This window comes from Muntiacus reevesi, chromosome 1 (genome assembly GCF_963930625.1).
Source record: "Muntiacus reevesi chromosome 1, mMunRee1.1, whole genome shotgun sequence".
Classification (NCBI taxonomy): domain Eukaryota; kingdom Metazoa; phylum Chordata; class Mammalia; order Artiodactyla; family Cervidae; genus Muntiacus; species Muntiacus reevesi.
This window is the reverse complement of record NC_089249.1, coordinates 1,237,973-1,255,012: the sequence shown is the minus strand read 5'-3', so window position 1 is coordinate 1,255,012 and position 17,040 is coordinate 1,237,973.

The window sequence follows — 17,040 nt, the reverse complement described above, 5'->3', positions numbered from 1 at the left end:
CCGAGGTTGTGTTCTGTGCTAGCATTTTTTTTTTTTTTTTTAATGATTCATAAGGTTTTGGTTGGGGCACTGAAGTCCTTGGGAACTTCTTTCCTTGTAACTCGTAATTGCTCGGCCATAGCCTTTCCAAACAAAAGATAACCTTTGTAAGTGTTCTCAACAGGGTCGTCTCTAGAACCTGAATCTGTTTTATTGCTGTACCAATTGATTTTATTCAGCTGATCTGTTGACGACTTCTTTCATTCTTTTCCAGAATACTCTTTACATTCTTCCTGTATCTTAGGGCTACACCTTTTGTAGACATTTAACACATTTCTCTCATGGTTTTGTTTGACTGTGATCACAATACTTGGGTCATGCCAGGGACACTTTCTTCTCTGTATCACCTAGTGCCTAACTATGTTCATATATTGGCTTTCAAAAAATAGTGGATTAGAAACAATGAAAACTAAGGAGTTGGGTAACCAACCTGCATATTTAATATCTGGCATTTTATCTTAATCCATAGTACATGCAGAGAGTGAAGCCTTGCACACTGCTGGATTTGAAGGGTTGGGTTTAGTGTCAGTAAGTGTTCTGTAAGCTTGTTTCTGATGCTTTTAAACTATCTCATGCATGGATTGGGGAAAGCGTGGTATGGGGATTGATCAGTGGGCCCCAGATTCCAGACAGAGACTTGTTAAGTGTCTAGTTTGATAACTTGAACAACTCCAATAATCTCTCTCTGACAATTGTAATTTTTCTGAATCACGTCATCTGTGTAAAGACACAGATGTCGTGAAAATGTGATTGGTTATATTTCTGAGTGTACATTGGCAAGAACATGTATTAAACTTCAAGGATGCTGTCTTTGAAATGTTAAGACATAAATTAGGAAAAATCTGAAAGTTTCTTTCTTAGCTTTTGAAGTTAAATGAAGATTCCAGTTCTATTTTCGATAAAATTTGCCTTTAAGTTGGCCTTATCACATGAAATTATTTGAAATATATGTAGTTTTTGACAGCCTTAGTGTAAAAATTGATTTTTTATTATTATTTCATTTGAAAAAGTTACTAGTCAATGGCGTGAGTTTGCTTAGTTTGTTCTATCTGCTTAGTCTGAAGTGTTGTTTTTTTTTTTTTTTTTAAATCAGACCTTTTTTTTTCTGAGTAGATTTTCTTCACAAAGTATAATTTATTTACTTACCTACTTAACACATTTAAGAATTTACTTATGTATATACGGCAGTATGAGGTCTTCACCATGTACAGGCTTTCTCCAGTTGCAGCAAGTGGGGATTACTATCTGGGGCTGCTCTTCAGCTGTGGGACGCGGGCCCCTCTCTGCGGCGGCTCCTCTTGTTGCAGAGCATGGGCTCGAGGGCTTCGTTAGTTCTGGCACACAGGCTTAGCTGCCCTGTGGAACCTCCCCAGACCAGGGATTGAACCTGTATCCCCTACTGGGTGGCATATTCTGGACCACTGAACCACTAGGAAAGTCCCACAGGACAGTGTAGAAGAACAGAAGGATAACAGTAAAAGTGTCCGTCCAGTCTCTGTCTGCCAGCCATCCATGTCCCTTCCTTAGTTTCTAAATGTATTCTTTTGGATAACTTCTGTGTCTTCACAAATGATTATATATATATTCTTTTGGCTTCTCCTTTTATAGACACAACATACTCTGATTTGGACCTTGCAGTTTTCATTTAGTATCTTCATGATCATTTCTTCCAAACACTGAAGGAAGAATTGTATGATCTTGCCATTAATGATGGAAATAGTAGTTAAAAGGGAAAAGGAATCTTTGGACAGAGATATCATTCCCAAATGGAAGTGTCTTTTCCAGAGCCAGTGCAAGGTTTTAAGGTTAATTTTAATTGTCATTTATAAAATTTTGAATGGTTTGAAAAGACTACTTTTTAACTAAATTCTGAAGAATAATAATAAAACATTACTCTAGTTTAAGAAATAGAACATTTTTCTTTGTTTTTGAAACCTCTGATTTTATTAACAGTTTTATGTGTGTGACATTTCTGTATAAAATTAGGTAGAAAATACTTCAGTGTAGAAATTAAGTGTACAAAATCTTGTTAAAATTTTTTATATTTTTAAAAAACTCTCAATTTCCACACTGTAGCAAACTGCCATGCCTGTTCTGGAGTTGTGCACTTATGAAGTCAGGATTCTGATGTATGCAAATTTCAGTTAACACTAGTTGCAAAAGTGAAGACTCCCTGTATATATGTATGTTTGTGTGTCTCTGTTTGTATTTTTGTTTACTTTTGTTTTGAAACAATCTCAGACTTGGAGAAAAATTGCAATTGCAGTACAAAGAACTTCTCTTTTCTTAAACTGTTTGACAAAATGCCCATTGTCGATACTTTAGCATACAAGTAGACCGTGTTTTATTGTACCTGCAAATTCAGTTTTTGCAAACTGAAGTTCTGCGGCAGCCCTGCACTGAGGGTGTCCGTCATCTTTCCAGTAGCATTTGCACACTCTGGGTCTCTGTGTCAGTTTGGTGATTCTCGCAGTATTTCACACTTTTTCATTGTTATTTCTTAGAGTGAGCTGTGATCGGTGACTTTTGATAATACTGTTGTCATTGTTTCGGAGTTTGTAATTAATTGTAACCATGAATCGTGCCCACAGGAGATAGTGCAGTGATCTTAGTAAAATATGTGTGTTCTGACTGCCCCACCAGCCAGCCATTCCCTATCTCTCTCCTTCTCCTCAAGTCTCCCTATTCCCTGAGCCTCAGCAGTATTGAAATTAGGGCAGTTAATAACCCTGCAGTGGCCTCTGAGTGTATGTGTGTTTGTCACTCAGTTGTATCCAACTCTTTGTGACCCCTGGATTGTAGCTCGCCAGGCTTCTCTGTCCATGGAGTTCTGCAGGTAAGAATACTGGAGTGGGTTGCCATTTCCCTCTCTGGGGGATCCTCCTGACCAAGGGATCAAACCCCAGCCTACTGCATTGGGTCAGATTCTTTACCATCTGAGGCACCAGGTGTTCAAGTGAAAGGAAGAGTTGCGTATCTCTTACTTGAAACCAAAAGCTAGAAATGATTATGAGCTTAGTGAGGAAAGTGTGTTGACAGCCAAGATAGGCTGACAACTAGAACTCTGTGCTGGTTAGTCAAGTTGTGAGTGCAAAAGAAAAGTTCTTGAAAGTAAAAGGGCTATTTCGTGAACACAGGAATAATAAGAAAGTGAAACAACCTTATTGATGATGCGGAAAAAGTTTGAATGACCCTTAAGCCAAAGCCAAATCTTGAGCAAACCCTGATGATGATTTAGTCATTAAGTCGCATCTGACTCTCTGCAACCCCATGGACAGTGGCCTGCCAGGCTACTATGTCTGTGGGATTCTCCAGACAAGAGTACTGGGAGTGGTTGGCATTTACTTCTCCAGTGGATCTTCATGACACAGGGATTGAACCCGGGTCTCCCGCATTGAGGGCAGATTTACCGACTGAGCTACAAGGGAAGCCTTAAAACTCTCGAAAGTCTCTTCAGTTCTCTGAAGGCTGAGAGAGGTGAGGAAGCTGCAGAAGAGTTTGAAGGTAGCAGAGACTGATTCATGAGGCTTGAGGGAAGAAGCCATACCCCCAACCTTTGCTATGAATGCAAATCCAGCACGGGCTGGTTAGGTTGAGTTGAGAAGCAGTGTGGTTTACAAGTGAACATGCCTCGTTTAGGGAGAGATCAATAGCCATACAGGGAGATATGATTAGAAAGAAGAAGAACATCATATGATGCATTTTACTTATCTGAGGCAGGATTGATGGGGTTCTGCTTGAACAAGAGCCTGAGATCTTCAACAGGTTCACAGGAATAGCTGTCCTCTGGCTTTGGAGTCTCAGTTTCTGTCTCCCCCTCCTGTAGGCCATAGGGTTTTATTCTAGAATTGTGGACCCAGGCAGATAGACACTTCACTTTTACAGCAGTTGAAGTCACTAGAACAACCTGATATGGCCCTGTCCATTTCTCGGACAGCTGGTTTGGACTCCCTTTTTCTTGCCAGGTCTTTACTGATACTTGATCCCCTGGCTTTACCTGGGGATTTTTCAAGTCTTCCTGTGGTTTAGGGAGGATTTGTTCTCCATACCGTTGGAGTTCTTGTTGAAACCTTCCCAGGTCAATTATATGTTTTAAGAGTGTATTGGCATCCGCGTCAAAAAACAAATCAGAAGTTAAGAATGGACCTCCATACATCATTTCATAAGGAATTAACAATAGTGGCCGTTTGGGGGATGTCCGTACCATCATGAGGGCTATGGATAGCCTATGTGTCCACTTATTATGTGTTTCTTGACATAGCTTAGCCAGAGCCCTTTTAAGAGTCTGGTTGGCTCTCTCTACATTTCCTGAAGCTTGAGGCCTCCAGGATGAGCGGAGCCGGTATTTTATGCCTAAGCATGCGGCTAGGTTCTGGGATATCGTGGCTGTAAATGAGGGCGCATTGTCACTCTGAAGTGACCGAGGCAGCACACACCTAGGCACTAGCTCCTTCAGCTGAGCTTTACAGACTTCTGTAGCTCTCTCTGTCTCAGTAGGGAACGCTTCGATCCATCCTGTGAATGGGTCAATAAAGACTAGCAAATAAGAAAACCCTTGGGTCTTGGGCATGGCTGTAAATTCTACTTGCCAGTCCACTCCTGGGTATGATCCCCGATGTTGGACAGGCGTAATTAGAGGAGGTCTGGTTTTTGGGTTATTTTTTAGACAGTTGTCACAATTTTGTGTGACCTGTTTAACAACCTTAGCTAACTGGGGATGGTAGAGAATAGACTTAAGCAAGATTTCTAGATTATCTCTTCCAAAATGGGTGCTCTTATGTAAGGTGTTAGTAATTTTTTAAACCTGAGAATCAGGGAGTATTATTTGGGCCTGATCAGGCTGAAACCACCCATGTGACCCAATCTCCCAGCTCTGCTCAGCATATCGGGAATGTCCCCCTGGGGTAAAATCTGGAGTCAGGGTTTCCTTGGGGAAAAGGGGGCAGATAGCAGTGGCAGAGGTAGCTTCCCCCGCAGCTCGTCCTGCCTCTTGATCAGCTTTCCTATTTCCTTGAGCTTCTTTTTCTTGCTCCTTTTGGTGACTCTTGCAGTGGATGACAGCTAATTTTGCAGGAAGTTTGACTGCCTCCAGGAGCCTGAGAATGAGCTCTTTGTGTTCAATAGGAGACCTTCGGGCACTGAGCATCTCTCTTTCTTTCAAAATTGCTGCATGGGCATGCAGAATGAGGAAAGCATACTTAGAGTCCATATAACATTAATCTTCTTTCCTTCGCCTAACACCAAAGCTCTTGTCAGGGAAAAAGTTCAGCTCTCTGGGCTGAGGTGTCTGGGGGAAGAGACCCACTTTCCTTAGTTTCTTCCAGGCTCGCTACAGCATATCCTGCTTTCCTCTCTCCCTTTTCTACAAAACTGCTGCCATCTGTGTGCCAGTTTTCCTCTGGGTCAGATAAAGGTGTCTCTGATAGGTCCCGGCGAGAAGAGTATAACTCGTCTGTGATTTGTATGCATTGGTGATCCAGAGGGAAAGTGGGGGATCTGGCAGTAAGGTTGCTGGATTGAAACTCTGGCAGACCCTCAACTTTATTTCTGGAGTGTCAAGGAGGAGGGCTTGGTATTGGGTGATCCTTCCCCCTGTCATCCACCTGTCCCCTTTCGTTTCCAAGACTGCTTGCACCCGGTGAGGCATATACACTGTGGTGGGCTGACCCAGGGTCAGCTTAGATGCCTCCTTAACCATAAGAGCGGTGGCTGCTACTGCCCGGAGGCAAGTGGGCCACCCTCTGGCCACCTCATCTAGTTATTTTGAGAGATAAGCCACAGGTTGTTATACGGGCCCCATCATCTGCCCTAACACCCCAAGAGCAGTTCCTGTCCTTCCAGAAACATAGAGTCTAAATGGCTTCTCCAGGTTGGGGAGGCCTAAAGCTGGGGCTGTAGTGATGGACTCTTTTAGGGCATTAAATGCCACCTTGCAGGTCTCATGCCAGTCGAGTGGCTCTTCCTCTTTCCCCCTTAAATTTTCATATAGGGGTCTGGCCAGATTGCCATAATTAGGAATCCAGATCCTGCAAAACCTGGTCCTTCCTAAAAATCCCCTAAGCTGTTGTTTTGTTTGGGGGTACGGGGTATTTAAGATGAGGGATCTCCCCTCGGGGTCAGGCATTCTTTTTCTCTCCGTAATTATAAATCCAAGGTATTTTACTTGGGTTAAGCTAATCTGAGCCTACTTGGGGGATACTCGATAACCCTTTTCATACAGGAAAGTTAACGTTTTAAATAGTGTCCATTTGAGAGCTGGTAAAATCTGGCCTAGCTATGAGCAAGTCATCCACATACTGTATTAGACTACTGTTGTTAAAGTTAATTCCCTTAGTTCTCTACCCAAGGAAGTCCCGAAGATATGAGGGCTGTCCCTAAACCCTTGGGGTAGTCGAGTCCAGTCGAGAGTTGTATGGTCTCTCTTGTTTCCAAGTCCCGCCACTCAAAAGCAAAGAGTTTTTGGGATTCAGGATGGAGAGGAATGCAAAAGAAAGCACCTTGAAGGTCCAAGACTGAGAAGTACTTGGCATTTCCTGGGACTTGGGATAGGAGGGTATATGGGTTTGGGACTATGGGGTGGATGGGAACCACAGCTTCATTAACAGCTCTTAGATCCTGGACGAATCGGTAAGATCCATCTGGTTTTTGAACGGGCAAGATTGGGGTGTTGCAGGGGGACTCACAGCTGATTCGAGTTCCAGTATCTCGGTATTTGTTAACTAATGGTTTTAAGACCCTCAAGAGCTACTGGTTTTAAGGGATATTGTCTTTTCCAGGGCTAGGCAGCATTTGGTCTCAGAGAAATCTTTACTGGTGGAACATTTATGGCTAAACCAGGGCTGGAGACATCCCACACCTGGGGATTGACATCATCTAGACAAGGGACAGACTCCTCCTTTTCTACCTCTGACTGTAAATATTCAGACATAGGCAAAGAAAATTATCGACTTCTACCTTTGTGTCCCCAAGTCACTCTGGTTTGGAGGCGAAAGTATTATTCTCAAAATGGAAAATTTGGAAGCTGCAAACATGAAAAATTTAAAGAGTCACGCAGAGGCTAGTCACTCTAAGCTAACCCCTAAGACATTTATTGACTGATTTCTAGCTTCTCTTCTTTAACCTTTTTTATCTACAGTAATCCTGTGTGTTCCTTTTAGTTAGGGATTCATTTTTAGACTATCCTGACTCTTCCACTACGTTCCAGTTTTGGGTCTGATACACTTACAGATGTGCAAATTGCTTCCTGAATACTATAGAATATATTTTATGTTTAAAATACTTCCATGCTTATGTAGTGAGTCAATGATTTTAAGTTTATTTGTTACACATTTCAATGTAAAAGTCAATGTGTGAACTAACATATTCACGACTTGGAAAAGTTGGCTTTTTTTTGCTGTGTGTTTGAACTCCTCACCCGACCAAAGGTCATGGAGAGGTCTATAGTTTTTCTAAAATGGTTATAGTGTTGTTTATTTTCTGGTAATTGAATTAGGGTGTGAGTTGCAAAGCTTGTTTTTCTGTTCATTTCATTCCATCTGTTCGGGTTTCTTTCTCTCTCCTGAGTCAGACAGTAATTTCCCATTGGTTGTCCAGTTACCAAGGTTGGTGTCCATGCATCCGTGCTGGTCTCTCCATACATGTCCGGGTGTCCTGTGAAACACTAAGCTTAATTTATTTGGAAATGACCTAGCTGTTCAATACACTGTCATCACTCAGTTGAGCAGAGGGAGAGAAATTCAAGTGACAAAACTCCAGAGAAGCTAGTGTCAGAGCGCCCCGGCGTGGCAGGCGTGCAGGGGGTTGGGGGGAGGGGGCGGTGCGCGGAGCGCGGAGGTCTCAGGTGTCCTCCCACCATGGGCCTCTCCAGGTCCGCCGCTGCTCAGTGGCCTCCCCCCGCCCCCATCGCTTTGGCTGCTCAGGGCCGGGTGGTCTCTGCAGCTGCCCGGCATCCTGCCCGAGGCCCCCCCTGCCCACACGCTGTCTTCCAGTCTCTCTCTGAACCCTCGATTCTTTCTGCCTCTGTCTCACCTGGCGTGGGTGCGTGCGAGTGCCTGTCCGTGTGCCTGGCTGTCGCTCGTCCGCTCTCTCAGGAAGGTCCTGTGCTGGGCCCGTGGCGTGGGGGCAGGGCGGGCCTCGGTTTGGGGACAGGGCGGGGCTGAGGCACTCCAGGGGGTTTGCACAGCCGGCAGGATGGGAGCCTGGGGCCCCGGCTGGGCTGCCCCTAAGCTCCAGAAGGCTCCGGGAACTGCAGACCCGGGCCGAAGCTCCCCTCGTCCGGAGCCACCTGACCCTGAGCAGCGAACGGGATGGTGGGTGACAGGGGGTGAGGGGGCACCGAGATGTCCTCGCTGCTCTACCCACCCCCCCTCCCCCCACCCCAGGTTCCGCAGGCATGCCAGGCCCCGGCCGGCCGGGCCAGACTGGTGCTGGCTTGGGCTCGCGGTGTGCGGAGCGGGGGCGCCCTCCGCTGGCCGCCGAGCTGCAGGCTCTGGCCGGCCGGAGTCCAGTCGTGGGTCGTGCGGCTCAAGTGCAGCGCGAGCCCGCTCGAGAACTGCAGCCCCATGCCTGACCGGCAGGTCAGACCGCAAGGGAGGCGCAACGCGGGGCTCCTGCAGCGCCTGGCAGCCGCCTCGGTCTAAGGCCATACCACCCTGAACGTGCCCTCTCTCCTCTGATCTGGGAAACTGAGCAGGGTCGGGCCTGGTCAGTACTTGGATGGGAGACCGCCTAGTAGTTAGGCGATTTTTTTTGATTTTTCTGAATGCCTACTTCAGAAAGTTAGAATCGGATGACTTCACACAGTAAAACGAATCATATTTTCATACATAATCTTAAGAATCCAGCAGCTGGTCATTCTTTTTCCTGTCCTAACACAGCTAACTGGAAATCAGTTGTAGTAAGTTCTACTGACTTCAGACCCTCATCCCTAAGGGAAGATATATAGGAAAACCCATAATATATCTAAATAAACATGAAAGATACAATGATGAGAAAGAAAAAAATTTCTCAGTGACATCTTAGCTGGTATCAGAAACACGATGATTATGAAAGCACAGCCCATAATCAAGTCCAGGCCATGGAAGCCTGTGACTGTCACTGAGTGTTGACTTCCCTTTCAGCTGAGGTCGTAAAAAGTGCTTTGTAAAATTCTGAGGTTTGAAGCACTTGTAACCTCCCGAAGAGACTGCAATCAGAAGGGTTTCTAGAATATCCTGACGCTGTGGTGAGCTCAAGCAATACATACTCCAGAGGACGGAAGACAGACATGTTGGGAAGTGGGGATGACTTCTACTGCACTTAGGGAGGAAGGGCATGTACAAGTGGAGAAGCAACACCTCAGTGATGGAATCTTTAAAGACTCCACACATGGAGAAGGAAATGGCAACCCACTCCAGTATTCTTGCCTGGAAAACTCCATGGGCAGAGGAGTCTGGCGGGCTGAAGTCCACGGGATTCCATGACTGACCGTGTGTGCACGAGGGTGGAGGGAGCCGGGCTGGTAGCAAGAAACTGGTAGAAGTAAAAAATAAGAAAAAAATATAAAATAAAGACTCGATAAATATGACAACGACTGGTAGGAATAAACCTTCAGAAGTGCCTTCTCAGACCTCCCGTCAGAAGCACAAGCGTAATAAAGACACTGAGTTTTCACGGTCTCACACAAAATTAGACTGGCTTATGACAATGGGCAGAGAGGCTCCTCTAAGACATCGGGGCTGGGCTTTACTGGAGGATGCACATCGATTGAGTGCATGGCTGTGTGTTATGGAAATATGTCTTACTGGCAGGGCGAAGGCATCTTCTTGAAGAACACAGCAAATAACACCACAAATTCACGGAACTTGGCTACAATGACAATAGCTGATTTCGTGATGTCTACTGCTTGGCAGAGCTGGGATTGCCTCTGCCATTAAGTACCTCAGTGGCCAGCTGTGATAGTAGCCATTACTTTCTCACTTACAAACTTGCCATGTGCACTAGCGCAAGAACAGTGAAAGCTCCCCAGAGAAGCAAGTCAGGCAGACATGCTTCTGTTTTCTCACAGAAGCTGCTTATGACCGGCCCTGCTCACAGACAGATTGCTAATTCCAAATCGATAGAAAGTTATGCAGATATTCTTTAGCAACTGAGCCACCAGTGAAGCCCTACTAGCTCAGTTGCTAAAGAATCTGCCTGCAACGCAGGAGACCCCGCTTTTAGTCCTGGGTCGGGAAGATCTGCTGGAGAAAGGATAGGCTACCCACTCCAGTATTCTGGCCTAGAGAATTCCATGGACTGTATAGTCCTTGGGGCTGCAAAGTGTCAGGCACGAACTGAGCCACTTTCACCTGCACATGCAGATATCACTTAAAAAAAAAAATGTGGTAACAGATCTAGGACCTCTGTCAAGCTCATGAGTGAGTACTATAAATATAGAGAATCAGCTTTGTCCTGCATAGTTACTACCATCCTGTATTTGCTTTGAGAGGAGTTGAGCTACTCTTGGTACAGAGGAATGATTCTTTACCAACTGAGCCACAAGGGAAGCCCACTAATACTGGAGTGGGTAGCCTATCCCTTCTCCAGCAGATCTTCCTGACCCAGGAATTGAACCAGGGTCTCCTGCATGAGTAACACATATTGGGTAAAAAACGGTGAGGGGGCAGAACTAGGGACATTGATTGGTAATATCAGTTTTCCTTGTCTAGATGGCTAGCGGACGCGAAAGAAATGTTGGTGTGGATTTAAAAAATTCTTCTGGTACGAAACAAAAAATTTACTAGTTCTCTGCAGATCTTTAATGAAGCACAGATATTGTCATTAGATTGCTTTGGTCATATCCGTCTTATCCACATTTATTTTTTAAAATCACATAGAGTGGCTTCAATCACTTGAAGAAACGACAAAAGGTTTCTTTGGTCTCCATTCTATACTGGATCGAGAGAAGGCAGTTGATCAGCATGATGCAGGAGCTCAAGATGTTTTTGGGAAAAACTTGACTAGTCTGTTTAATGATATGGAAGAATGAATTAAGGATGGCAGCACGAAACAGAAGGCCATGCTAGAAGTACACAAGACCTTGTTTGGTAAGTCCAAACATGACTTTTTCTTTCAATTGAAGGATAGTTGCTTTACAGAATTTTGTTGCCAAACATCAACGTGAATGAGCCACAGGTGTACATATGTCTCCTCCCTCCTGAACCTCTCTCCCATCTCCTCCTCTCCGTTCCACCCCTCTAGCTTGTTGCAGAGCCCCTGTTTGAGTCCCCTGAGTCATACAGCAAATTGCATTGGCATCTCTTTTAACGTATGGTACTATGTTTCCATGTTCCTCTGCATTCATCTCACCCTCTTCTTCCTCACACCTGCCAGTGTCCATAAGTCTGTTCTCTACATCTGTGACTCCTTGGCTGCCCTGCAAATAATTTCTTCAGTACCACCTTTAGTTCAAGCATTTCTTCCACCCCCCCCCAAGCATTTCTTATTTCTTATTCCACTCTTACTGTCTTTAGTGTGAGACTGATCTCGAAACTGATATGAAAGTATTATTCTCAGCATGGAAAATTTGGAAGATGCAAACATGAAAAATTTAAAAAGTAACGCAGAGGCTAGTCACTCTAGGCTAACCCCTAAAACATTTATTGACTGATTTCTAGTTTCTCATCTTTAACCTTTTTGATCTACGTAATCCTGTGTATTCCTTTTAGTTAGGGATTCATTTTTAGACTATCCTGACTCTTCCATTAAGTTCCAGTTTGGGGTCTGATACACTTACAGATGTGCCAAGTGCTTGCTGAATACTATAGAACATATTTTATGTTTAAAATACTTCCATGCGTATGTAGTGAGTCAATGATTTTAAGTTTATTTGTTACACATTTCAGTGTAAAAGTCAATGTGTGAATTAACATATTTTCGATTTGGAAAAGGTGGCTTTTTTTGTTGTGTGTAAGAACTCCTCACTGGACCAAAGGTCATGGAGAGGTCTATTGTTTTCTAAAATGGTTATAGTGTTGTTGTTTTTTTTGGTAATTGAATTGGGGTGTGAGTTGCAAAGTTTGTGTTTCTGTTCATTTTTTCCATCTGTTCGGGTTTCTTTCTCTCTCCTGAGTCAGACAATAATTTCCCATTGGTTGTCCAGTTACCAAGGTTGGTGTCCATGCATCCGTGCTGGTCTCTGCATTCATGTCCGGGTGTCCTGTGAAACACTAAGCTTAATTTATTTGGAAATGACCTAGCTGTGCAATATACTGTCATCACTCAGTTGAGCACAAGGATAGAAATTCAGGTGATCAAACTCCGGAGAAGCTTTTGTCGGAGAGGCGCGTGCGTTCAGGGGGTTGGGGTGGGCGGAGCGCGGACCGCGGATATCTCAGGTGCCCTCCCAACCTGGACCTCTCCAGGCCTGCCTCTGCTCGGCAGCCTCCCCGCGCCCCCATCACGTTTGCTGCTCAGGGCCGGGAGGTCTCTGCAGCTGCCCGGCATCCTGCCCGAGGCCCCCCCTGCCCACACGCTGTCTTCCGGTGTCTCTCTGAACCCTCGTCTCATTCTGCCTCTGTCTCAGCTGGCGTGGTTGCGTGCGAGTGCCTGTCCGTGTGCCTGGCTGTCGCTCGTCCGCTCTCTCAGGAAGGTCCTGTGCTGGGCCCGTGGCGTGGGGGCAGGGCGGGCCTCGGTTGGGGGACAGGGCGGGGCTGAGGCGCTCCAGGGGGTTTGCACAGCCGGCAGGATGGGCGCCTGGGGCCCCGGCTGGGCTGTCCCTAAGCCCGCAGGAGGCTCCGGGGACCGCGGCCCCGGGCCGACGCCCCGCTCCTCCGGAGCCACGTGACCCTGAGCAGCGAACGGGATGGTGGGGGGCGGGGGGTGAGGGGGCACCGAGACCTCCTCCCCCCTCAAGCCACCCCCCTCCCCAACCCCCGCCAGAGATCCCGCAGCCTCCCCAGGCAGCTCGGGGTCCAGGAAGTGCCCCGGGCCGGTCCAGGCGCGTGCTGGCCGGGGGTGTCGTCGGCTGGTCTCCCAGCTGCAGGGCCTCTCCCGGTTTTTCCCGTCATTTTCAACAGTGACAGTCACCCCACATTGTGAGTCGTCTAGATTTCTCACTGACACCCCTGTTAGGGAGTGGCTTTTTAGACAGATAGGGAAGGTCACTTGGGGGATGTTAGTCATGAGAGAAAATAAGGGCTCAGGTGGGATTGCAGATGTCATCCAGGGGGTAAATAGAGACAGTTGTTGCTGGTACCAAGACATGAAGTTTTTTTTCCCCCTTTTCCCAAAAGGCCATATTACGACCACATGGGGGCGCTGAGTAACAGCCCTAGCTCGGCTGGAAGGGTGGGCCTTTGATATTGATACCCTGGGATGGGTTGGACATACCCCCAACCTTTGTCATTAATGCAGATGCAGCCCGGGCTGCTTAGGTTGAGTTGAGAAGCAGTGTGGTTTGCAAGTGAACATGCCTCGTTTAGGGAGAGATCAATAGCCATACAGGGAGATATGATTAGAAAGAGGAAGAACATCATATGATGCATTTTACTTATCTGAGGCAGGATTGATGGGGTTCTGCTTGAACAAGAGCCTGAGATCTTCAACAGGTTCACAGGAATAGCTGTCCTCTGGCTTTGGAGTCTCAGTTTCTGTCTCCCCCTCCTGTAGGCCATAGGGTTTTATTCTAGAATTGCGGACCCAGGCAGATAGACCCTTCACTTTTACAGCAGTTGAAGTCACTAGAACAACCTGATATGGCCCTGTCCATTTCTCGGACAGCTGGTTTGGACTCCCTTTTTCTTGCCAGGTCTTTACTGATACTTGATCCCCTGGCTTTACCTGGGGATTTTTCAAGTCTTCCTGTGGTTTGTTCTCCATACCGTTGGAGTTCTTGTTGAAACCTTCCCAGGTCAATTATATGTTTTAAGAGTGTATTGGCATCCGCGTCAAAAAACAAATCAGAAGTTAAGAATGGTCGTCCATACATCATTTCATAAGGACTTAACAATAGTGGCCGTTTGGGGGATATCCGTAGCCTCATGAGGGCTATGGGCAGCATATGTGTCCACTTATTATGTCTTTCTTGACATAGATTAGCCAGAGCCCTTTTAAGAGTCTGATTGGCTCTCTCTACCTTTCCTGAAGCTTGAGGCCTCCAGGATGAGTGGAGCCGGTATTTTATGCCTAAGCATGCGGCTAGGTTCTGGGGTATCGTGGCTGTAAGTGAGGGCCCGTTGTCACTCTGAAGTGACCGAGGCAGCCCAAACCTAGGCACTATCTCCTTCAGCAGAGCTTTACAGACTTCTGTAGCTCTCTCTGTCTCAGTAGGGAACGCTTCGATCCATCCTGTGAATATGTCAATAAAGACTAGCAAATAAGAAAACCCTTGGGTCTTGGGCATGGCTGTAAATTCTACTTGCCAGTCCGCTCCTGGGTATGATCCCCAATGTTGGACAGGTGTAATTAGAGGAGGTCTGGTTTTTGGGATATTTTTTAGACAGGTGTCACAATTTTGTGTGACCTGTTTAACAACCTTAGCTAACTGGGGATGGGAGAGAATAGGCTTAAGCATGATTTCTAGATTATCTTTTCCAAAATGGGTGCTCTTATGTAAGGAGTTAATAATGTTTTAAATCTGAGAATCAGGGAGTATTATTAGGGCCTGATCAGGCTGAAACCACCCATGTGACCCAATCTCCCAGCCCCGCTCAGCATATCGGGAATGCCCTATGGGGTAAAATCTGGAGTCAGGGTTTCCTTGGGGGAAAGGGGGCAGATAGCAGTGGCAGAGGTAGCTTCCCCGGCAGCTCGTCCTGCCTCTTGATCAGCTTTCCTATTTCCCTGAGCCTCTTTTTCTTGCCCCTTTTGGTGACTCTTGCAGTGGATGACAGCTAATTTTGCAGGAAGTTTGACTGCCTCCAGGAGCCTGAGAATGAGCTCTTTGTGTTTAATAGCAGAGCTTCGGGCACTGAGCATCCCTCTTTCTTTCCAAATTGCTGCACGGGCATGCAGAATGAGGAAAGCATACTTAGAGTCCATACACACATTAATCCTCTTTCCTTCTCCTAACTCCAAAGCTCTTGTCAGGGCAAAAAGTTCAGCTTTCTGGGCTGAGGTGTCTGGGGGAAGAGACCCACTTTCCTTAGTTTCTTCCAGGCTCGCTACAGCATATCCTGCTTTCCTCTCTCCCTTTTCTACAAAACTGCTGCCATCTGTGTGCCAGTTTTCCTCTGGGTCAGATAAAGGTGTCTCTGATAGGTCCCGGCGAGAAGAGTATAACTCGTCTGTGATTTGTATGCATTGGTGATCCAGAGGGGAGGTAGGGGGATCTGGCAGTAAGATTGCTGGATTTAAAGTGTGGCAGACCCTCAACTTTATTTCTGGAGTGTCAAGGAGGAGGGCTTGGTATTGGGTGATGCTTCCCCCTGTCATCCACCTGTCCCCTTTCTTTTCCAAGACTGCTTCCACCCGGTGAGGTGTATACACTGTGGTAGGCTGACCCACTGTCAGCTGAGATGCCTCCTGAATCGATGGCTTCTACTGCCCGGAGGCAAGTGGGCCACCCTCTGGCCACCTCATCTAGTTATTTTGAGAGATAGCCACAGGTTGTAATACGGGCCCCATCATCTGCCCTAACACCCCAAGAGCAGTTCCTGTCCTTCCAGAAACATAGAGTCTAAAAGGCTTCTCCAGGTTGGGAGGACTAAAGCTGGGGCTGTAGTGATGGACTCATTTAGGGCATTAAAGGCCACCTTGCAGGTCTCATGCCAGTCGAGTGGCTCTTCCTCTTTCCCCCTTAAATTTTCATATAGGGGTCTGGCCAGATTGCCATAATTAGGAATCCAGATCCTGCAAAACCCGGTCCTTCCTAAAAATCCCCTAAGCTGTTCTTTTGTTTGGGGGTACGGGGTATTTAAGATGAGGGATCTCCCCTCGGGGTCAGGCATTCTTTTTCTCTCCGTAATTATAAATCCAAGGTATTTTACTTGGGTTAAGCTAATCTGAGCCTACTTGGGGGATACTCGATAACCCTTTTCATACAGGAAAGTTAGCGTTTTAAATAGTGTCCATTTGAGAGCTGGTAAAATCTGGCCTTGCTATGAGCAAGTCATCCACATACTGTATTAGACTACTCTTTGTTAAATTAAATTCCCTTAGTTCTCTCCCCGAGGAAGTCCCGAAGATATGAGGGCTGTCCCTAAACCCTTGGGGTAGTCGAGTCCAGTCGAGAGTTGTATGGTCTCTCTTGTTTCCAAGTCCCGCCACTCAAAAGCAAAGAGTTTTTGGGATTCAGGATGGAGAGGAATGCAAAAGAAAGCACCTTGAAGGTCCAAGACTGAGAGGTACTTGGCATTTCCTGGGACTTGGGATAGGAGGGTATATGGGTTTGGGACTATGGGGTGGATGGGAACCACAGCTTCATTAACAGCTCTTAGATCCTGGACGAATCGGTAAGATCCATCTGGTTTTTAAACGGGCAAGATTGGGGTGTTGCAGGGGGACTCACAGCTGATTCGAGTTCCAGTATCTCGGTATTTGTTAACTAATGGTCTAAGACCCTCAAGAGCTTCTGGTGTTAAGGGATATTGTCTTTTCCAGGGCTAGGGAGCATTTGGTCTCAGAGAAATCTTTACTGGTGGAACATTTCTGGCTAAACCTGGGCTGGAGACATCCCACACCTGGGGATTGACATCATCTAGACAAGGGACAGACTCCTCCTTTTCTACCTCTGACTGTAAATATTCGGACATAGGCAAAGAAAATTATTGACTTCTACCTTTGTGTCCCCAAGTCACTCTGGTTTGGAGGCAAAAGTATTATTCTCACCATGGAAAATTTGGAAGCTTCAAACATGAAAAATTTAAAGAGTCACGCAGAGGCTAGTCACTCTATGCTAACCCCTAAGACATTTATTGACTGATTTCTAGCTTCTCTTCTTTAACCTTTTTTATCTACAGTAATCCTGTGTGTTCCTTTTAGTTAGGGATTCATTTTTAGACTATCCTGACTCTTCCACTACGTTCCAGTTTTGGGTCTGAT